Source organism: Gorilla gorilla, chromosome 6 (assembly GCF_029281585.2).
Source record: "Gorilla gorilla gorilla isolate KB3781 chromosome 6, NHGRI_mGorGor1-v2.1_pri, whole genome shotgun sequence".
Taxonomy (NCBI): Eukaryota; Metazoa; Chordata; class Mammalia; order Primates; family Hominidae; genus Gorilla; species Gorilla gorilla.
Window position 1 is genome coordinate 14,722,054 of NC_073230.2, and position 25,257 is coordinate 14,747,310.

Genomic DNA, 25,257 nt, shown 5'->3' on the forward strand with positions numbered 1-25,257 from the left:
CAAAAAACACACAAGTTAATATATACACCAATTCTAAATGTGCCTATAACATCACCCATTCCAGTGCCCAAATTTGGAGCAAGCAAGTCTATCTCATGGCTAAGGGAACTCCTATCATTAATGAAAAACTAATCCATTATTTACTAAAGGCAGCTTTACTTCCAGAAAAGGTTGCAGTTACCCATTGCAAAGGACATCAATCAGATAAAAGCCACATTTTGGTAGGAAACCATGAGGCTGACTATCGGGCAAAATACACCTCAACCAATTATCCAATGCCCCAGTACCTATTTCTCCTCATACAACACATCCCCTCCTTTTATCCAGAACACCAAATACAACAACTAGTCACAATGGGGGCACAATTCAAACCCCCATACTGGTTCATAGAAAACAAATTAGTCCTACCTGACCCTGAAAAAAACAACTCTTTTACGGGACATTCACAACCTCTTCCAGAATAGCCGTTCCCCTCTACATTTCTTAAGTTCCCATATACACATAACCCCAGATATAAAGGAACAGCTAAAAGCCATTTCCCATCAATGTTCTATTTGCCAAAAAGCTTCAACACTAGACCCACTCCAACACTAGACCCCCTGCTTTCCTAACCCATCAAGCCAGGGGACACCTTCCAGGACAGGATTGCCAAACTGATTTTACCCATATGCCCCTGGGTAAAAAGCTTCAGTTTCTTCTAATTCCGCTCAATACCTTTTCAGGACGGGTCAAGGCTTTTCCCATGACCAAAAACAGGCTTCTACTGTCACCTCAAAATTAATAACAGAAATCATGCCCAGGTTCAGGGTGCCTCTTTCTTTTCAATCCAACAATGGTCCTGAATTCATCTCTCTAATTACTCAAACACTTGCACAAGCTCTACAAATCGCCTGGAAGCTACACATCCCCTGTCCACCTCAAATCCTCAGGAAAGCTTGAAAAAATGAATGGCATTCTAAAAAATACCGTCACCAGGTACTCACTCCAAACACATAAAGACTGGGTTACACTTTTACCTTTGGCCCTCTTAAAAATTTGGGCACTCCCAGGTAAACCCTTAATGCTCAGCCTCTTTGAACTCATGTATGGAAGTCCACTCGCCTCCTTTGTTCCACCTCAGGGTCAAGCGCCAATTCTACCAACTCCTCTCGTTTCCCCCCTTCTACATACCATCCACTATTTCATTTGGGAATATGCTGACAAACACCTGCCACAACCCATTGCCAACTCCTCTATTCCCTTCCTACAGTCAGGAGATTGGGTTCTGATAAAAGATCCCAGTCCTACCCCCAATTCCCCCCTCACACCTAAATGGAAGGGACCTTACCAAATCATCCTTATGACACCCATGGCAGCAAAACTCCAGGGACTCCCCAACTGGATTCATTATACTTCTCAAGAAAACAGATTTCCCTTCCCCACATACCCAAACAACCAAATCTAAAACCCCTTCAGCCTTCTCTTGTGTCTCCATAGGACCCACTTCCCTTTGCCTCACTTGAATCCTGGAGGAAAAGGAAGAGAAATCCACATAAGTGGCTTATGTCTCTTTCTCTCCCCAGCGTTCATCACTTCTCAACCAATCTTGTTACAGACCTTCAGTAGTACCCTTATAAAACTTTGATTATATATCCTGAGCTGCTCCTTACTGTTCTATGGGACCTATGGCTTCAAGGAACTTTCTAGGATTTTACTCCTATCCAAATAACCTTTTTCTCTTTTTGCTTTTTTTTTCCCAATATAAATTCCCTAAGTACATCAACTTTACCAATGCAACCAATCCTCACTGCTCTCAAGCTAGAATGCTCTATAAACCGTATACAATCTCTCTTGCTGCAAGCTAACTCCTCCTTTGCTCTGGAATCCTGGATGTGCTTATCACTATCTTCCTCAGCTTACACGGTCCTTCCTGCACCCCTTTATGACCTTTTAACGGAAGCATAACCCTAATTTATAAACTCCAAAAAAGAGCTTCCTTTTTTGAAAGAGCCAACACCCTGGTCAGTAATTATCCCACTTCCAGGGCCAATCAGGCTAACAAATTATTTCAAACCTATTATAACTCCCTACAACGCTTCAAGCCCCAAGGCCTTCTCATTGAAGTCCCTATAACTAAATACACCCCTTTTTACAACAAGCTTCACTTTGCTTTTCAGCCTCTGAGGGAAATCTCCCTGTAGGATCATTAACACCTAACCAGTGCAACCGCACTATCATTATTTTTTTATTTTATTTTATTTTTTTATTATACTTTAAGTTTTAGGGTACATGTGCACATTGTGCAGGTTAGTTACATATGTATACATGTGCCATGCTGGTGCGCTGCACCCATTAACTCGTCATCTAGCATTCGGTATATCTCCCAATGCTATCCCTCCCCCCTGCCCCCTCCCCCCACCCCACAACAGTCCCCAGAGTGTGATATTCCCCTTCCTGTGTCCATGTGATCTCATTGGTCAATTCCCACCTATGAGTGAGAATATGTGGTGTTTGGTTTTTTGTTCTTGCGATAGTTTACTGAGAATGATGGTTTCCAATTTCATCCATGTCCCTACAAAGGACATGAACTCATCATTTTTTATGGCTGCATAGTATTCCATGGTGTATATGTGCCACGTTTTCTTAATCCAGTCTATCATTGTTGGACATTTGGGTTGGTTCCAAGTCTTTGCTATTGTGAATAATGCCGCAATAAACATACGTGTGCATGTGTCTTTATAGCAGCATGATTTATAGTCCTTTGGGTATATACCCAGTAATGGGATGGCTGGGTCAAATGGTATTTCTAGTTCTAGATCCCTGAGGAATCGCCACACTGACTTCCACAATGGTTGAACTAGTTTACAGTCCCACCAATAGTGTAAAAGTGTTCCTATTTCTCCACATCCTCTCCAGCACCTGTTGTTTCCTGACTTTTTAATGATTGCCATTCTAACTGGTGTGAGATGATATCTCATAGTGGTTTTGATTTGCATTTCTCTGATGGCCAGTGATGATGAGCATTTTTTCATGTGTTTTTTGGCTGCATAAATGTCTTTTTTTGAGAAGTGTCTGTTCATATCCTTCGCCCACTTTTTGATGGGGTTGTTTGTTTTTTTCTTGTAAATTTGTTTGAGTTCATTGTAGATTCTGGATATTAGCCCTTTGTCAGAAGAGTAGGTTGCGAAAATTTTCTCCCATGTTGTAGGTTACCTGTTCACTCTGATGGTAGTTTCTTTTGCTGTGCAGAAGCTCTTGAGTTTAATTAGATCCCATTTGTCAATTTTGTCTTTTGTTGCCATTGCTTTTGGTGTTTTGGACATGAAGTCCTTGCCCACGCCTATGTCCTGAATGGTATTGCCTAGGTTTTCTTCTAGGGTTTTTATGGTTTTAGGTCTAACGTTTAAATCTTTAATCCATCTTGAATTGATTTTTGTATAAGGTGTAAGGAAGGGATCCAGTTTCAGCTTTCTACATATGGCTAGCCAGTTTTCCCAGCACCATTTATTAAATAGGGAATCCTTTCCCCATTGCTTGTTTTTCTCAGGTTTGTCAAAGATCAGATAGCTGTAGGTATGCGGCATTATTTCTGAGGGCTCTGTTCTGTTCCATTGATCTATATCTCTGTTTTGGTACCAGTACCATGCTGTTTTGGTTACTGTAGCCTTGCAGTATAGTTTGAAGTCAGGTAGTGTGATGCCTCCAGCTTTGTTCTTTTGGCTTAGGATTGACTTGGCAATGCGGGCTCTTTTTTGGTTCCATATGAACTTTAAAGTAGTTTTTTCCAATTCTGTGAAGAAAGTCATTGGTAGCTTGATGGGGATGGCATTGAATCTGTAAATGACCTTGGGCAGTATGGCCATTTTCACGATATTGATTCTTCCTACCCATGAGCATGGAATTTTCTTTCATTTGTTTGTATCCTCTTTTATTTCATTGAGCAGTGGTTTGTAGTTCTCCTTGAAGAGGTCCTTCACATCCCTTGTAAGTTGGATTCCTAGGTATTTTATTCTCTTTGAAGCAATTGTGAATGGGAGTTCACTCATGATTTGGCTCTCTGTTTGTCTGTTGTTGGTGTATAAGAATGCTTGTGATTTTTGTACATTGATTTTGTATCCTGAGACTTTGCTGAAGTTGCTTATCAGCTTAAGGAGATTTTGGGCTGAGACAATGGGGTTTTCTAGATATACAATCATGTCGTCTGCAAACAGGGACAATTTGACTTCCTCTTTTCCTAATTGAATACCCTTTATTTCCTTCTCCTGCCTGATTGCCCTGGCCAGAACTTCCAACACTATGTTGAATAGGAGTGGTGAGAGAGGGCATCCCTGTCTTGTGCCAGTTTTCAAAGGGAATGCTTCCAGTTTTTGCCCATTCAGTATGATATTGGCTGTGGGTTTGTCATAGATAGCTCTTATTATTTTGAAATACGTCCCATCAATACCTAATTTATTGAGAGTTTTTAGCATGAAGGGTTGTTGAATTTTGTCAAAGGCTTTTTCTGCATCTATTGAGATAATCATGTGGTTTTTGTCTTTGGCTCTGTTTATATGCTGGATTACATTTATTGATTTGCGTATATTGAACCAGCCTTGCATCCCAGGGATGAAGCCCACTTGATCATGGTGGATAAGCTTTTTGATGTGCTGCTGGATTCGGTTTGCCAGTATTTTATTGAGGATTTTTGCATCAATGTTCATCAAGGATATTGGTCTAAAATTCTCTTTTTTGGTTGTGTCTCTGCTCGGCTTTGGTGTCAGAATGATGCTGGCCTCATAAAATGAGTTAGGGAGGATTCCCTCTTTTTCTATTGATTGGAATAGTTTCAGAAGCAATGGTACCAGTTCCTCCTTGTACCTCTGGTAGAATTCGGCTGTGAATCCATCTGGTCCTGGACTCTTTTCGGTTGGTAAACTATTGATTATTGCCACAATTTCAGCTCCTGTTATTGGTCTATTCAGAGATTCAACTTCTTCCTGGTTTAGTCTTGGGAGAGTGTATGTGTCGAGGAATGTATCCATTTCTTCTAGATTTTCTAGTTTATTTGCGTAGAGGTGTTTGTAGTATTCTCTGATGGTAGTTTGTATTTCTGTGGGATCGGTGGTGATATCCCCTTTATCATTTTTTATTGTGTCTATCTGATTCTTCTCTCTTTTTTTCTTTATTAGTCTTGCTAGCGGTCTATCAATTTTCTTGATCCTTTCAAAAAACCAGCTCCTGGATTCATTGATTTTTTGAAGGGTTTTTTGTGTCTCTATTTCCTTCAGTTCTGCTCTGATTTTAGTTATTTCTTGCCTTCTGCTAGCTTTTGAATGTGTTTGCTCTTGCTTTTCTAGTTCTTTTAATTGTGATGTTAGGGTGTCAATTTTGGATCTTTCCTGCTTTCTCTTGTGGGCATTTAGTGCTATAAATGTCCCTCTACACACTGCTTTGAATGCATCCCAGAGATTCTGGTATGTTGTGTCTTTGTTCTCGTTGGTTTCAAAGAACATCTTTATTTCTGCCTTCATTTCGTTATGTACCCAGTAGTCATTCAGGAGCAGGTTGTTCAGTTTCCATGTAGTTGAGCGGCTTTGAGTGAGATTTTTAATCCTGAGTTCTAGTTTGATTGCACTGTGGTCTGAGAGATAGTTTGTTATAATTTCTGTTCTTTTACATTTGCTGAGGAGAGCTTTACTTCCAACTATGTGGTCAATTTTGGAATAGGTGTGGTGTGGTGCTGAAAAAAATGTATATTCTGTTGATTTGGGGTGGAGAGTTCTGTAGACGTCTATTAGGTCCGCTTGGTGCAGAGCTGAGTTCAATTCCTGGGTATCCTTGTTGACTTTCTGTCTCGTTGATCTGTCTAATGTTGACAGTCGGGTGTTAAAGTCTCCCATTATTAATGTGTGGGAGTCTAAGTCTCTTTGTAGGTCACTCAGGACTTGCTTTATGAATCTGGGTGCTCCTGTATTGGGTGCATATATATTTAGGATAGTTAGCTCCTCTTGTTGAATTGATCCCTTTACCATTATGTAATGGCCTTCTTTGTCTCTTTTGATCTTTGTTGGTTTAAAGTCTGTTTTATCAGAGACTAGGATTGCACCCCCTGCCTTTTTTTGTTTTCCATTTGCTTGGTAGATCTTCCTCCATCCTTTTATTTTGAGCCTATGTGTGTCTCTGCACGTGAGATGGGTTTCCTGAATACAGCACACTGATGGGTCTTGACTCTTTATCCAACTTGCCAGTCTGTGTCTTTTAATTGGAGCATTTAGTCCATTTACATTTAAAGTCAATATTGTTATGTGTGAATTTGATCCTGTCATTATGATGTTAGCTGGTGATTTTGCTCATTAGTTGATGCAGTTTCTTCCTAGTCTCGATGGTCTTTACATTTTGGCATGATTTTGCAGCGGCTGGTACCGGTTGTTCCTTTCCATGTTTAGCGCTTCCTTCAGGAGCTCTTTTAGGGCAGGCCTGGTGGTGACAAAATCTCTCAGCATTTGCTTGTCTGTAAAGTATTTTATTCCTCCTTCACTTATGAAGCTTAGTTTGGCTGGATATGAAATTCTGGGTTGAAAATTCTTTTCTTTAAGAATGTTGAATATTGGCCCCCACTCTCTTCTGGCTTGTAGGGTTTCTGCCGAGAAATCCGCTGTTAGTCTGATGGGCTTCCCTTTGAGGGTAACCCGACCTTTCTCTCTGGCTGCCCTTAACATTTTTTCCTTCATTTCAACTTTGGTGAATCTGACAATTATATGTCTTGGAGTTGCTCTTCTCGAGGAGTATCTTTGTGGCATTCTCTGTATTTCCTGGATCTGAATGTTGGCCTGCCTTGCTAGATTGGGGAAGTTCTCCTGGATAATATCCTGCAGAGTGTTTTCCAACTTGGTTCCATTCTCCGCATCACTTTCAGGTACATCAATCAGACGTAGATTTGGTCTTTTCACATAGTCCCATATTTCTTGGAGGCTTTGCTCATTTCTTTTTATTCTTTTTTCTCTAGACTTCCCTTCTCGCTTCATTTCATTCATTTCATCTTCCATTGCTGATACCCTTTCTTCCAGTTGATTGCATCGGCTCCTGAGGCTTCTGCATTCTTCACGTAGTTCTCGAGCCTTGGTTTTCAGCTCCATCAGCTCCTTTAAGCACTTCTCTGTATTGGTTATTCTAGTTATAGATTCGTCTAAATTTTTTTCAAAGTTTTCAACTTCTTTGCCTTTGGTTTGAATGTCCTCCCGTAACTCAGAGTAATTTGATCGTCTGAAGCCTTCTTCTCTCAGCTCGTCAAACTCATTCTCCATCCAGCTTTGTTCCGTTGCTGGTGAGGAACTGCGTTCCTTTGGAGGAGGAGAGGTGCTCTGCGTTTTGGAGTTTCCAGTTTTTCTGTTCTGTTTTTCCCCCATCTTTGTGGTTTTATCTACTTTTGGTCTTTGATGATGGTGATGTACAGATGGGTTTTCGGTGTGGATGTCCTTTCTGTTTGTTAGTTTTCCTTCTAACAGACAGGACCCTCAGCTGCAGGTCTGTTGGAATACCCTGCCGTGTGAGGTGTCAGTGTGCCCCTGCTGGGGGGTGCCTCCCAGTTAGGCTGCTCGGGGGTCAGGGGTCAGGGAACCACTTGAGGAGGCAGTCTGCCCGTTCTCAGATCTCCAGCTGCGTGCTGGGAGAACCACTGCTCTCTTCAAAGCTGTCAGACAGGGACATTTAAGTCTGCAGAGGTTACTGCTGTCTTTTTGTTTGTCTGTGCCCTGCCCCCAGAGGTGGAGCCTACAGAGGCAGGCAAGCCTCCTTGAGCTGTGGTGGGCTCCACCCAGTTCGAGCTTCCCGGCTGCTTTGTTTACCTAAGCAAGCCTGGGCAATGGCGGGCGCCCCTCCCCCAGCCTTGCTGCCGCCTTGCAGTTTGATCTCAGACTGCTGTGCTAGCAATCAGCAAGACTCCGTGGGCGTAGGACCCTCCGAGTCAGGTGTGGGATATAGTCTCGTGGTGCGCCGTTTTTTAAGCCGGTCTGAAAAGCGCAATATTCGGGTGGGAGTGACCCGATTTTCCAGGTGCGTCCGTCACCCCTTTCTTTGACTCGGAAAGGGAACTCCCTGACCCCTTGAGCTTCCCAGGTGAGGCAATGCCTCGCCCTGCTTCGGCTCGCGCACGGTGTGCGCACCCACTGGCCTGCGCCCACTGTCTGGCACTCCATAGTGAGATGAACCCGGTACCTCAGATGGAAATGCAGAAATCACCCGTCTTCTGCGTCGCTCACGCTGGGAGCTGTAGACTGGAGCTGTTCCTATTCGGCTATCTTCGCACTATCATTATTAAACACCCCTCTGACCATCAAACTAACTGAGTTGACTACCAAGTATCACCTGAAGCAAATGGAGCGTTTCTGCATCTGGCTTGTTTTACGGCCTCTTCCTTTACCAATGCTTCCAGCCTAACTTGTGCTGTCCCTGGTGCCCACCTTTTTCCACGGCTCAATATCAATGGTGCAACATCGATTGCATTAAATGTGTAAAAAATAACTCTTCCTGTATTTCTACTACAGTAAGTGTCTCCCTGGCCTCCTCCTTGTCCATCTGGAGTAATGAACCACAGGAAAGAAAAACACTCCATCTTTAATTCACTTATTCTCTTTCCATATCTCTGCCTGTATTTAAGACAAAGGCTTGTTCTTTTTGTGTGGCACCAACACATGTCTTTGTCTCCCCACAAACTGGACTGGAACCTGTACCTTAGTTTATCTATCTCCCCACACTGGACTAGTTCCCCCTAATCAACCTTTGCCCATGTCATCCATTCAATATGTTAGGAAAAGAAGGGCCATCCACGTCATTCCCTTAATGGGTGCCTTGGGTATAACCTCTGGACTTGGATTGGGAACAGGCAGATTAGCCATCTCCTTAACATACTTTAAGGCTCTTTCAACAGAACTACAGGCCTCTTTAGAAGATATAGCCCGAAGCCTTCTAAGAGTTCAAGACTAACTAGACTACTTGGCTCTGGTATAGTCCTCCAAAACAGGTGGGGACTAGATCTTACAGCTGTTGAAAAAGAGGCCTCTGCCTCTCACTGGGTGAGGAATGTTTTTTCTGTATCAATCAATCAGGCCTAGTAAGAGACGCTGCTGAAAAACTTAAAAGAAAGGGCTAAAAAGCCAAGGGAATAACAGAACAACCAAATAGATTATTGGTTTGAGAACAAAATCATAGCATGGGTCATCCCATCCCTGGGCCCTCTCCTAATGATATGCCTAGGCCTAATGTTCTTACCCTGCCTAATTAACCTTTTTCAAAGATTTTTAACCTACAGGATCATGGCCATTTCACAATTACCCCAAAACATCTATAGATAGTGTTACTCCTGCAGTCAATCTGAGACCAAAAAACTCTCCATCCCCTTGTCAACAGGAAGTAGCCAGAAAGAACACGCCACCCCTTGACCTTTTTATAACTAAAGGGTCTGGATTGACAGAGCAGGAGCATTGCCATCTTGGACAAGCTTCGCCATTTTAAAGTTCACCTTGATCAAAAACTGCCTAAATCCAAAGGGCATCAGCCTAATGGCTAAGGTCAGAATGACCATAAGCCACAAGTGACACCTCTGACCAGAAACATTCCAACAATGAGATAAACCCCTCCCCAACCAGAGACATGCCAGCCCCAAGATAACCTCCCCTCCTGCCAGAGAGATGTCAGCCCCAAGACAACCTCCCCTCCAGCCAGAGACATTCCAACCCCACAATAAACTTCCTCCCCACACAGAAACATTCCAAGCCCGTGTTAAGTTCTCTCACTCTGAACCCTTAAATACTTATTCTGTAAGACAGAAGGCTCCTAACCAAAAATCAGCCAGAAGCCCCTCTCAGGTTTATTCTCCAAAATAAACCTGTCTTTGACGGCTGAGCTGCTTTTCATGTTTCTTTCCTCTTTGGCTCTTATACTAGCCCTATAGTGCTACTTCACTATTTTTTTTTCTAGAACAGCTGAAATTCTCTTTTTATGTAGAATGAGACTCAGGGAGATTCGATCACTTCATAAATTTTTTTTCAAAGCAGGTACCATTTCTTTCCATCCCTTTCAACAATCTTCATTGCCTTATATAAATGACAGTTTTCTAATAAATGACAATATTCTAGCTTAGTAGACAATAAACAAAATGGAGAGGGAGAGTTTTGCATAGTCTTAAACTAATAATAGCTAAATAAAATATAATCATCAACTTAAAGATGAGAACTCTAATTACCACACATTGTGAACAATTTCCATATAATTAACTGTTGTTTAGGCTATAGAGTAACTAAGACAGCTCTCTGGTTTTCCTGTACGTAGAAAACATATTGGTTTGGCAGATGTTTTACTTACTATCAATTGCTTTTCAATAGATAGTTTCTCTTCCTTTGCAGTGAATTCAACACAATCCACTGAAAACAACAAATGTTTATCAAGTAATCAGTACATATAAGGCAATGTGTTAGGCCTGAGAAGAAAAACAAAAATAAGCCTCAATACTTTCTCTTGAGAAGGTAACAAAAAGGAATAAAATGTATGTGTAAATTATGATAATCTGTGGCAGAAGAAGTAAGTGAATAAACACATTTCATCTGGTGGAAAAGTTTGGTCTTACATTTGTGATGATACTAGAAGGCAGGCAAGATTTAAAGGGCTGAGACTAAGGAGTTTCCAAGAAAAGGGAACACTGCCTATGAAAATATGAGGCAGATAATCTTGAAGTGTCTTAGTTTTTTCAAGTTTCTATAACAAAACATAAACCACGTGGCTTATAAACAACAGCAATTTATTTCTCACTGTTGTAGATGCTGGTCCAAGATCAAGGCACCAGCAGATACAGTGTCTGGTAAGAGCCCATTTCCTGGTTCCTAACTGACACCTTTCTCGCTGTGTGCTTAGATGTTAAAAGGGGCTAGCTAGCTCTCTGGTGTATCTCTTATAAGCATACTAATACCTGTCACGAGGGTGGAGCCTTCATTATCTAATACCTTCTAAAGGCCTCACCTCCTAATACCATCACCTTGGACATTAGGATTTTACCATATAAATTTGGGGAGGACAGAAACATTCAGACTATAGCAGAGTGTTTTCAGGGAAGAATGAGAGATGTGATTGACAGAAATTTAAGGGATCACAATAGAGTAGGACTAGTTTATGCTAATACAGTAGCCATTAGCTACACGTGGCTACTCAGCACTTGAAATATGGCTAGTCTAAAGAGAAATTTTCTGTAAACGTAAAATACATACCATATTTTGGACACTTAATTTTAAAAAGTAAAATATCACATGTTTTTATATTGATTATGCATTACAAGATATTTTCAATAATATAGATTACTAGAATTAACTTCATCTGTGCCTTTTTTTAATGTGCGCACTAGAAAATTTTAAGTTACATATGTTGCTCATATTATTTTTCTATAGGATAACATTGGGCCAAATTATGCCAAAATTTGAGTATCAGACAAAGCTCCCCAATAACCCTTGCTGCCACTGCAGACTCCCATAGCCTAGGCCACCAAGGTTTCCCACAGTCTTCACAGATGGTGACCTCAGTTGACAGAGCTACATGGAGACTGCACCACTGCACCCTCCCCATAACTGCAGCCAGTGCACCCCACCAGCCAGCACCCTAATGCATAGCTGCAAGTGAAATGCTTTCCCCACTGAAGCCAGTCCATAAAATCTGGAAACGTTTACTGCTCCCTCCAATGGCAGACATCTATGCAAGGCCACGAGAAACATGAAAAAGCAAAGAAACATGACACCACCAAGGAACAAAATAATTGTCCAGTTACTAATCACCTCAAAATGGAGATCTAGAATTGTCTGAAAATTGATTAAAAATAATTATTTTAAGGTAGCTCAGTGAGATACAAGATAACAGAGATACCTCAGCAAAATCAGAAAAATAAGACATAAAATAGGAAGTTCAACAAAGAGATAGAAATCATAGATAAGCCAAATAGAAATCCTGGAGCTGAAGAATACAATTAATAAAATGAAAAAAAATACAATAGAGAACTTCAACAGCAGATGAGATCAATCAGGAGAAAGAATTGGTGAACTCAAAGACAAGGCTTTTGAAATTATTCACTCTGAGGAGAACAAGAATAAAAGAATGAAAAAAAGTAAACAAACCCTGCAGGACTCAGGGACCAAAGTCCGTGAAGCTCAGAAGTTCCCAAATAGCCCTTACCCAAAGAAGACTTCACCATGACACATTATAATCAAATTGTCAAAACTCAGAATTTTGGAAACAGCAAGAAAGAAGTCTTTCCACATATGGTGGAACCTCAAAGGTTATCAGCAGATTTATCTTGCAGATCAGGAGAGAATGGGAAGATACATTCAAAATTATTAAAGAAAAAAATTTGCTGATGGAGAATACTTTAACTGGCAAAGCTGTTCAGAAATAAAGGATAGATAATTTCTCAGATTTAAAAAAAAAAAAAAAAAAGCTCAACAAGTTCATCATTGCTGGACCTGCCTTATAAGAAATGCTAAGGAGAGTTTTTCAACAAATGAAATGAAAGAATGCTAGTTTGTAACATAAAAACATAAAAATATAAAATTCACTGGTAAGGTAAATGTATAGTCAAATTCAGAATTCTTTAATACTGTAACGATCTTGTGCAAATCGCTTTTAAACTCTAGCATATAAGTTAAAAGACAAAAGATTTAAAAATAATTGTAGCTACAAAATTTTGTTAACAAATACATAACATAAAACAATGTAAGTTGAGATATCAAAAACAAAATATGGAGTGTAAAGAAGTAAAAGTTGAGACCTCTTGTGTGCTATTTAAGTTTTATTATCTTTAAATAGATGGTTACACTATAAGATGTCTCATGTAAAACCCGTGGTGACCACAAGGCAGAATCCTGTAGTAGATACACAAGAGATAAAGAGAAAGTAACCAAAGCATACCAATATAAAAAATCATGAAATCACAAAGAAGGGGAGTAAGAGAGAAACAAAGGAACTACAGCACAGTCAGAAACATTTAACTTAATGGCAATAGTAAGTCTCTACCTATAAATAATTACTTTAACTGTAAATACATTCTCCAATCAAAAGACATAGAGTGGCTAAATGGACTAAACAAAAAAAAGCAATTATATGCTGCTCTCAACAGACTCACTTTAGCTTTAAGGCCATATATAGGCTGAAAGTGGAGGTATAGAAAAACATATTCCATGCTGATATTAACCAAAAGAGAGCAAAGTGGTTACACTTACATCAGACAAAATAGACTAAGCCAAAACTGTTGTAAGAGACAAAAATAGTCATTGCATAATGATAAAGGTGTCAGTTCATCAAAAGGACATAACAACTGTAAATATGTATGCACATAATATCACAGCACCTAAATATATAAAACAAATATTAACAGATCCCAAGGGAAATATACATAACAATTCAGTAATAGTAGCGGACTTCAACACCCTACTTTCAACAATGGACAGATCATCCTAGCAGAAAAAATAATATAAAAGCATTGGAGCATTGGACTTAAAGTTCATTTTACACCAGCCAGACTTAACAGACATGTACAGAACATTCTATCCCAAAGCAGCGGGGTACACGTTCTTCTCAGGCATACATAGAACATTCTCCAGGACAGATCAAACGTTAGGCCACAAAACAAATCCTAAATTTAAGAAGATTGAAATCATATAAAGTGGTTTTTTTAATCACAGTTGAATGAAATTAGAAATTTATAACAGGAGGAAAATCTGGAAGGATCCAAAATATGTGGTAATTAAACACATTCCTGAATAATCGCTAGATCAAAAAAGAAGTCAAAATGGAAATTTAAAATATCTGAGGCAAATGAAAATGGAAACTCAACGTACCAAAACTTATGAAATGCAGCAAAAGCAGTTATAAAAGGGAAATTAATAGCAATAAATGCCTGCATGAAAAGAAAAAAGATCTTAAATAAACTAACTTTACACCCCAAAGAACTAGAAAAAAGAACAAACCATATGCAAAGTTTTCAGAAGGAAAGAAAAGATTAAAACAAAAATAAATGAAATAGGGACTAGACAAACCATAGAAAAGATCAAAACTAAAAATTTGTTTTTTGAGAAGATAAACAAAATTGGCAATAGTTAAGAAAAAAAGACTCAAAATCAAAAATGAAACAGGACACATTACAATTGATGTCACAGAAATAAAAAGGATAAGAGACTACTATGAACAATTAAGTGCAAACAAATTGGATAACCTAGAAAAAAATGAACAAGTTCCTGGAAACATACAACCTACCTGAATCATGAAGAAATAGAAAATCTGAACAGACTAATAATGAGTAAGGAGATTGTATCAGCAATCAAAAATCTCCCAATAAAAAAGCTCAGGACAGGATGGCGTCACTGGTCAATTCTACTAAACATTAAAAAAAAAAAAAAAAAAAACCAATCCGCCTTAAACTCTTCAAAAATATTAAAGATGAGGGAACACTTTCAAACTTATTTTATGAGGCCAGCATTACCTTTATATCAAAGACAGACAATGACTCCACAAGAAAAGAAAACTACAGGCTAATAACCCTAATGAATACAGACGCAAAAATCCTCAATGAAATACTACCAAGCCAAATTCAACAGAACATTAAAAGAATCATACAGCATGTTCAAGTTGGATTTATCCTGAGGATACAAAGATGTTGTAATACATGCAAATCTATAAATGTGATACATCACATTAACAGAATGAAGAAAACCAAATGATCATCTCAAGAAATGCAGGAAAGGCATTTTAAAAAAGTACTATTATTTTATGATTAAAACTCTCAATGAATTAGGTATAGAAGAAATGTACCTCAAAATAATAAATGCTATATATCACAAGCTTACAGCGAACATCGTATTTAATGGCAAAATGATTAAAGCTTTTCCTCTAAGATCAGGAATAAGACAACAATACCCTATTCTCCCGAATTTCTATTTAATATAGTAACGAAAGTCCTATCCAGAGTAATGAGGCAAGGAAAAGAAATAAAGGCATCCAAATCAGAAAAGAAGAAGTAAAATTGTATGTTTGCAGATAATATAATCCTGTATGTAGAAGCCCTAAAGGCTCAACCAAAAAAACTGTTTGAACTAATAAACAAGTTCAGTAAAGTAGCAGGATACAAAATCAACATACGAAATTAGGTAACATTCTCATTCTCTCTCACTTTATTGCCCAAGCTAGTCTTGAACCCTTGGCCTCAAGTGATCCTCCCATCTTGGCCTCCCAAAGCACTGGGACTATAGCTGTGAGCCACTGCACCTGGTAAGTGGTTTCTATACACTAACAATGAATGATCTAGGGGGAAAAAGTCAAGAAAATAATCCCATTTAGAGTAGTATCAAAAAGCATTAAACACTTAGGAATACATTTAACCAATGAGATGAAAGATTTGAACACTGAAAACTACACAATATTGACAAAAGAAATTGAAGATGACACAAATAAGTAGAAAGATATCCTATGTTCATGGATTGGAAGAATTAATGTTAAAATGTCCATATTACCCAAAGTGATCAATGCAATCCATATAAGAATTCCAATCACATGTTTCCATAGAAACAAAAAAATCCTAAAATGTGTATGTAACTACAGAAGACACCAAAGGGGGGAAAAATAAGCTAGAGGCATCACATTACCTAATTTCAAATTATATCACAGAACTATAGCAATCAAAACAACACGGTACTGGCATAAAACCAGACACATAGAAAAATAGAACACGGAGCCCAGAAATAATCTCACATATATATAGTCACTAATCTTTGACAAAAGCATCAACAATACACAATGGGGTAAGAATAATCTCTTCAGAAAATTTGGTGCCAAGAAAACTGGATATCTACATGCAAAAGAATGAAATTGTTCCCTTATCTTACATATGTGAAAAATCAATTCAAAATGCATTAAAGTCTCAAACATAAGACCTAAACTGTAAAGCTACTAGAATAAAACCTAGGAGAAATCCTCCTTGATGTTGTACTTGGCAGTGATTTTTTGAATATCACACCAAAGACACAGACAATGAAAGCAAAAATAAAGAAGTGGGCCTACATCAAAGTAAAAAGTTTCTGCACAGTGAAAGTATCAATCAACAAAATGCAAAGGCAACACACGGAATGGGAGAAAATATTTGCAAACTATATATCTGGTAAGGGGCTAATATCCAAAATATAAAATGAACTCATACAACTCAAGAGCAAAAAAAAAAAAAAAAAAAATTGAAAACGGGCAGAGGATCTGAATAGACATTTTTTCAAATAAAACATGCAAATGGTCAACAGCTATATGAAAAACTGGTCAGCATCCACTAATCGTCACAACCACAAGGAGACATGTTAGGGTGGCCCTCACACATGTTAGGGTGGCCATTATCAAAAAGTCAAAAAATCTCAAATATTGGCAAGGATGCAGAGAAAAGGGAATTCTGTACACTACTGGTGGGAGTGTAAATTACTACAGCCATTATGGAAAACAGCATGCGGTTCCTCAAGAAACCTAAAAATAAAACCTAAAATAAAAATTGTATAATCCAACAATTTCACTTCTGAGGATATATCCAAAGGAAATAAAATCAGCATCTCAAAGAGATACCTACACTCCCATGTTCATTGCACCGTTATTCACGATAGCCAATGGAATAGGATATGGAAATAACCTAAGTATTTGTCAGTGGATAAATGGGTAAGGAAAATGTGGTATATATACAATAAATTATTATTCTGCCTTTAAAAAGAAGGAAATCCTGTCATTTGTAAGCACCCTGATAAACCTAGAGGACATTAAGCTAAGTGAAATAAGCCAGACACAGAAAGCCAAATGCTGCATGATCTCACTTAAATAAAAAATCTAAGATGGAATCTAAAAAAGTTGAATCCATAGAAACAGTAGAATTGAGGTTGTCAGGGTCTGGGAACCTAAAATTCTAAAATCTGGAAAAAGTCAAACTCATAGAATGTGGAATCTAAAAATGTTGAACTTACAGAGACAGAGTAGAATAGTGGTTGCCGCCAGGGAGGCAGGTGAGCAACGGCAAAACGTTGGTCAAAGGGTACAAGCTCTCAAAAAGCTCTAGAGATCTAATGTCCAACCTGGTGGCTACAGTTAATAATAATGTATCGCGTACTTGAAATTTGCTAAGAGAGTAGATCTTAAGTAGATCTTGCACACACCCCCATTCCCCCACCAAGAAACAAGGTAACTATGTGAAGTAAGGAATAGGTTGTTAATTAGATGGGGGAATTATTTCATAAAGTATATGTTTATTAAAACATCACATTGTATATCTTAAATATATACAATTTTTGTCAGTTATACCTCAATAAGGATGGGGGAGAGAATTTTATAGCTATCCACTATTAAAGAAAATACTTTACATAGAAATTTCTGTAGGAAAAAAAATTTGTTATTACTAATCTGAATTTCTCTAGCCTGTAAACTTTCATTTTCCTTTTGAAATGAGAGTTCTTTACAATGGAATTGTTAAAAACTGAAGGTTGGTTACTTGGAAACCCAGTTATTGAGTTTTTTTATGCTGTCTGAAATTTAAAGTACTTCAGCATACACAACGTGATATGTAGGTGTCTGTTTAAATTAGTGTTAATCTATATCCAAGAAGATGCTTAACATTCAGTATACTCTAAACTCACACTTGAAAGGTGGGTTGCATATGAAAGATGCTGTACTCTAGATAATTCTGCCAGAGCTTCAAAACTTGCTATCTGAATCTGCACTTAAAGAGTTTCAGAAGAGATAATATAAGACCATTTTCAATAGTGAAATGAATGATATGCCTCCACTCTTGGATGAACAGAAGTATGAGAAATGAAGAGCCTGGCAGCTTAACACCTTGGGAAAAGACTCCTAAAATTTAGAACCCTATCTTGCATTCCTCCCCTTAATGAAGGGTTTTCTTGTCTGACACAATTAGAAAGTTAGCTGATGTTTCAGTCAGAACACTTTCTCATTTTTCCTGGGAATTAGCCTTTCAGGCAAAGTGGTTACTAGAGTTCCTAGATGATCAGAGTATCAGGACTACACTGAGCTTACAGAGCAAGAAGTATGACTGTTTGGGAGTCTGCTTGTAATGGGTATTTGTACACCTCTTGATCTGAGACTTTCATGAGAGGTTGTAGAAAGATGTACACCTCAGTGACTACACACCGTGTTTTTCCCAGGAGGGTCCTAGTTTGCACTTACTGTCCAGTCTTGGTTTTTAATAACACCACTTTTCACTTCTAAAAGTTTCCAAGTTTGAATGTTAAATTATAAGGATACTCTTTTGTGGTATTTTAAAACATATGTCCACAAATTATTTGCTATTTCTCCCTCAAGAGAAGGAGCCTAATTCCTCACCTCTTGAGTATAGGCTGGACTTAGTGACCGACTTCTAAGGAATCAAATAAGGCAGAAGTGATGCTATATGACTTTGGCCCTTGTCCTAAAAGATCCCCTTGCTTTTTTAGTATTTTTAGTAGAGATGGGGTTTCACCGTGTTAGCCAGGATGGTCTCGATCTCCTGACCTCGTGATCCACCCACCTCAGCCTCCCAAAGCACTGGGATTACAGGCGTGAGCCACCACGCCCGGCCTAAGATCCCCTTGCTTTTTTTAGGGGGGACCACTCACTGGGGGGAGACCAGCTGCCATGTTGTGAGAACACCCAAGTAGGCCTAAGATAGGCCCACATGGCAAGGACCTGAGGTCTCCTGCCAACAGCCAAGTCAAGCAGGCCATTTTGGATGTGGATCCTCCCGCCCCAGTCAAACCTTCAGAGACCACAGCCCCAAATGACAGCTTAACTACAGCTTCATGAGAGACCCTGAGCTAGAACCACCTAACTAAGCCATTCTCAGATTCCTAATTTTCAGAAACTGAAAGAATGTAAATATTTGCTCAGCACTGCTAAGTTCTGAAATATTATGCAGCAAAATAGAATACAACTACCCATAGCTTTCACACAGTTCTCATCTTTAGACTTTACTGATATTTACTATGACAAATGAAAATGACCAAATTGCCCTAGGTCTGGCTGAGCCCCACACCCTCTCAGTATGTTCATATTTCAGCATGGCAAAGCAAAAATTAACCATTAAATTACACCCAATAGTAGTAATAGCTATCACTTTTTGGTCATTTAGAGTTTCTTAGAAACTTTACTAGGATTTTGTATAGATTTACCTGATACACTTCTCACAATAAGCCCTATGAAAGGTATTCCCAACTTCATTTTGTAAGCAAGAAATCTGAGATTCAGGTAAGGCAGGCTCCAAAAGTTCCCACAGCCATTCATTGGTGGAACCAGCTCTCCACCCAGGTCTATCTGACTCCAAAGTTCACACTCTTCACCAAACTTAAAACTACACACTACTGTCTTTCAACAAAGAATCCAAAAAAAAAAAAAAAAAAGAACAGAAATTTTAGTGAAAGACAATGAACAAATGCAGAGAAACTTTGTCTGAAAAAGAAAATATGTAAGGTTTTATATGCTTTTGTTAAACCATATTTTTTCAAAGCAAATAATACATTCATATCGTTCAAAAGACACAAAAGATATTTTGACAAGATAGCACTCACCTTTGCCCCCAGCCACCTGGTGACCCCTTCCTGAAGGCAATGAATATTGTTTCTTGCATATCTTTCCAAATATATTCTATGTGTATAGAAGACCATGCCTACATATACTCCCCACCACTACCATTCTTACGCCAGTGATAGCATAGACTGTACATTGTTTGGCACCTTTTTTTAACCTAAGAATGAATTTTGGATGTCATTAAGAATCAGTGAATAACAAAGTATCCTCACTTTTTTTTTTCTTTCTCTTTGAGATGGAGTCTTGCTCTGTCACCCAGGCTGGAGTGCAGTGGTGCGATATCAGCTCACTGCAAGCTCAGCCTCCCGGGTTCACACCATTCTCCTGCCTCAGCCTGCTCAGTAGCTGGGACTACAGGCGCCCGCCACCATGCCCGGGTAATTTTTTGTATTTTTAGTAGACACAGGGTTTCCCCATGTTAGCCAGGGTGGTCTCGATCTCCTGACCTCATGATCCGCCTGCCTCGACCTCCCAAAGTGCTGGGATTACAGGTGTGCGCCACCACACCCGGCCCTCACTTTTTTTTTTTTTTAACAGCTGCATTATATTCTATTGAATTGTGTAACATAATTTATGTAATGACTACCCTTTTAATAATGATTTTAGTTATCTGCAATCCTGTTATTTCAAAACAAAATGCTGTGACGACTAACTTTGCCCATATATCATTTCTAAATGCAAGTTCTCAGCCTCATAGCCTACACTGACTTGCTGAAGGTTCAGTCCTAAGGCATTATGGACTAAATTATTTAGTAGCTGAACATTAAAACTATAAGTACTGTGTTGTGATTTTTATTGTTATAGTTTCTAATTTGGTCTTGAGGTCTCTGTGGAGAATGGCCATAAGCCAAGATAGCCGCTTGCTAGGAGAGCCCTGGTTCAAGTGTGTTGGTCATGTGAGACAAAATGAGAAGGTGAAACCAAATTGCATGAAACGGAAGAAGTGTATGACTTACATATCCCAGAGAGGCTAGGGGTCCCGATGGGAGGCCACAGAAGTCTGGAGGCAACAGGGAGCTCAACCACCAAGCCGGGAGCGAGAGACGAGAGAGCACATGTGGGACGAGGCTTTCATTAAGGCCCATTAGCCTTCCTGAGGGGGTTGTGAATTGTCTGGTTTAAAGAAAACACAGATGAAGGGGGAACTTATTAACTCTGGTGTGGGCCATTAGGTTTTATCATGGCCAGCAGCTGTGGGATGAGGAACAAGTGGGCTATATTGTAAACAACCACACAGGGAGAGGAAGTTTTCACCTGGTCGAATGCGACGGGGTACTACTGAGTTCCAGTAACTTGTGTTAGGTCTAAAATGGATGCCCAGGCAGCAACTCCATTACATACATTTATGACAGTACTGAAACTACTGGTTTCCTTTTCTACTGTTCTGAGAATGGGGTGAGGGCAGAAGAGCACATTTTAGTATTTCTTATCTTAAACAAGTTAATAGGCATTTATCTTCTAACCTACTTTATCAGAAAATAGCTGATGAAATGATTTGAATTTGGCAGGCTTATCAGTTCAGTTTTCAATACATTCTCATTTGTCTGTGCAACCAAGGAAATGGTGGCTGCTTTTTAATATAAATACCTTTGTATTTTCCTCAAACTTCCCCCATGTTCTCTTCTTGGAATTCCTACCTGCTTCCGTCCTGCTCCTCCTGTAAATATGCAATTATTTAGGCCTGAAAGCTGGAATTCACCTGTTTCCTCTTTTTTGCTCTCCCCCGTATTGTAGGGACAATCATCAGAAGAGCCAGAAGTGACCCCGAAATTCTCATTCTTGGTTGCCAGGACAATGGGCCAGCTGGGATGGGAGGCTCCTTCTCACAGTATGAGAGGCTGCACTCACACCCGCTGCTCAAGTGACCAGCCCCCTTCCCAACCCGTCCCTCCGACCCCACGCAATCTCCCATAATCTCAAGGTTGCCACATGCTGCATGACTAGCAGACTAGCATTCCTAGACAAAGTCTGTAAACTGCAGCCTCCAGCAGCGTGTCTCTCCCTGCAACAGATATCAATGGGTTAGTTTCCACTATTGGAATATAGACCTACACTGCACGTCCAGCAGGGCACCCTGCCCCAGCATACTTCTCTGTGGGATGATGGGAGAATGGAGACCTGCGGTCTCTTCCCTCGATAATTCTTCCAGTTTCCCAATAATTTAGCCCAATAATTTGTCCCTTTTCCCAATAAAGCCTCTTCCTAAACACATGCTGTGTGGCATTGTGGAACTTGTCCTGCCCCTGAAATGAGATAAATGAGATAAAAAGAGACCCATCTTGCCTAGCATATGACCGGTCAGTCTCCAAATACTCCTAATCCTGGAGTGGCTGGTTTACTCAATGATGGACTTTGTAGGTAAGGCCAAGTACAGCATTTTTGTTTCTCACCTCTCCCCCTTAAACCTGCCCTGCAGATCCATTCTAAGCCAGCCCTGGAAGAACTCTCAGGCAAGGAATATAACCTTTCTGGTCACTGTCACATAATAAACAGTCTATTCTAGCTGACCTGGCTGAGGGGATGAGGAATTACAAGAGCAGTCAATGTCACCAGAGTCAGAGCCACCTCTGCCAACCACCCTCCTGTGGCATGCATAGGGGAACTTCCAGCAGCACCACATCTTGGAACAAAGAGTAGATGTCCAACTTACCAGAGGGCAACATCCTACCAAAATCCCAATGCGAACAGAAAGATACAAGCGGTGAGAAGCAGCCTCCTTTATTGGATAAAACCAAGCTTTTCATACCCGACCATGTCAACACGAGTAACTAATCAAAATAATTAGAAGGTGCTTACAGCTGAATGCTGATCAAGCCTTCTTCCTGTTGGTGAGCAGAAATAGTATGGTGAGCATTTCCACACTGGTTTCCAAGGTGTATAAAAATGACAAGAATGAAGATGGATTGCTGTAAATGGTATATGACTCTCCGGAGACATTTGGAATGAAATTTCTGTTTAAGACTGGCAAGACACATCTATTCTAGAATTTTTAAAATACTTAACATGGAAGAAAAGGGATGCTACCAGCTGAGATGGATCCGTTCATTCAATCACAGGTCATCAAAACAGTAGCGTTTCCACCTAGGAGTTGTAGAAAAGCAGAAACAGTGAGCTCCAGATGAGTACATTCAGCTTTGGAAAGCTATATTACTTAACCTACGCTTTAGAAATTTAAAAACAAAATACTTTGCATTTGAAGTTGCCAATAAAAGAGACTTTCAAGTTACTTTAATGTTTTTTTCCCCAATATGAATTTGCAATTCAAGCAGTAGCTTAAAATCATTCCGAGAGACTTTTTCTCTTTAGTTTCACAGAATCTGCCAACTTGTTTTAAAACCAGAGAAATCTCCATAAGAGGATCTTTAGGTATAAGTTTTCAAGAATAGCCCCCCCAAAACTCATTGCCATAACAGTTACTGCAAAGCAGGATACTTGGGGGTATATTTAATGAAAAACAAAACAAAAACAAAAAAAACCTGACTCTGAATTGCTGTTCAAGATTTCTGATTTTTTATGGGAAGTATACCAAAGGTCAACTTCCTTGCAGTGTTAACAAGTTTTTACCTGGTTTGCTTCTAGACCATTACACACAGGGAAATAACAAAATCAAACCACTGCTTAATAAGAACTTGGAATAATTGATAGTTTTGGTCTGGCTTCTAAAACGGTCCCAGAGGGATTTAAAAAAAGTGGCATTTCTTTTATTTTGGATTTCCTCCAACCTAGGAATTCAAACTAGTTCCTGATTTGGTAAGTAAAGAAGCAGTTGTGATCAGCTACATTCTTTGGGACAGTGGTAGAAACTATAGAATATAAAAACTAAAAGCATGACAATTCAAACGTATTCCCTTCTACCTTTTGGCTTAAAGCTATACATGATTCATGTTATGTGTTAAGTTTAATAAAAGATGTTATTAAACATTTCTCACCTTTTTAAGAGTACTTCAGTTATCACTGTTAGGTGAAACAAGTCATCACAATTTCCCCACTCTAAGTGCACGTCAACTGTGAAGAAAATGTAGCCTAAGGAGACATATGTTCTTTACAAATACAAGGTTGGAAGTTAAACATCTTCAAAGTTCAATCTAGAATAAATGACTTGATGCTTCTCGCTACTTACATGGAAGTTGCATGGGATTTACTCTTTATGATTTCCTGGGAATATCAGATAGACCACAGTTATGTCATTGTAGACTGTAGAGGTAGCAGGTCAAAGTTCATCCTTCTGGGTTTGAATGTGTGTGAAATACCTGTATCTGTTAGTAAAAGTTATTTAATGGAGAGAAAAAGTCAATTTCACTGCATATAGACCCTCAACTGATTATAAAAGGATCTCTAGCTTCTGACACCTACTCTTCCCACTGCATGCATCTGTCCACAGGGCTAATTTTTAATGTGTATGTTTTCATATTATGTAAATTCTTTCAGCCTGTCTAGTTTAGATTGTATACATCATTATATTTGGCATTCTTACCACTCCTGTGTGATCCATAAGATTCCTATAAGAAATACTGCTTTACAAAAAACACCATGCTTTACAAAAAATGCCATGCTTTACAAAAATCACACATTAGTGGGTGGTCACTTTATTTATAGAATTATTAAAGCAAATACTTTTTTCCTTTCTTTTTTTTTTGAGACGGAGTCTCGCTCTGTCACCCAGGCTGGAGTGCAGTGGCGCGATCTCGGCTCACTGCAAGCTCCGCCTCCTGGGTTCGAGCCATTCTCCTGCTTCAGCCTCCGGAGTAGCTGGGACTACAGGCGCCTGCCACCACGCCTGGCTAATTTTTTGTATTTTTTTTTTTTTTAGTAGAGATGGGGCTTCACCATGTTAGCCAGGATGGTCTCGATCTCCTGACCTCGTGATCTGCCCACCTCGGCTTTCCAAAGTGCTGGGATTACAGGCGTGAGCCACCGTGCCCGGCCAAAGCGAGTACTTTTTAATGAACTATATCACATATTAGTGGGCAGTCATTTTATTTATAGAATCGTTAAAGCAAGTGCCTTTTTAATGAACTAAAGTAAGACACAACTAAACACTAGTTTTAAAAGGCACTTGCTTTAAAGATTTAAAAATTTTAAAAACTAAAGTGCAGTCCAGTTTTAAAAACTAAAGTTTTTAGTGAAACTCAAAAGTCTCATTCAATTTATAACTTTTCCTCTTCCCTAGGTCAGGCCTACTTCAGGCTGGCAAAATATTCTTTAGTTTTAGAATCCTTTTTTTAGTATTGTTCTACCTCCTCCCTTCTATTTGGATACTGCTTTGGGCCCCTACAAGGGTACAGCAACAGAAGACTGGCAATTAGAGAGAATGGGCATAAAATATTTAACTTTCTTGAAAGGTGTAGCTATAATCTTTGTTGATATTCCTGGGGTATGATGAAAGCAAGAGCCTCCTTGGTACTTTGAGACACCTGTGGTGTGATGGTGGCATGAAGAGAAACTTGGCCCTCTTGGCCAAGGTGAAATCTACACACAGGGCACCATCAAAAATGCCACAAAGTCATCTCTTCCCTTATTTCCTGGCCTCCAAGTCATTCTGCACATTGTCACCCAGTAGTCTTCTAAAAATCAGCTCTCACCTTAATATCATTCTCCCAAGCCCTAGACATACAGGCTATTGTTACAATTTCCCCGAAAATTCAAGATACCATTCTCTGAAGCCCCAACTCTGAG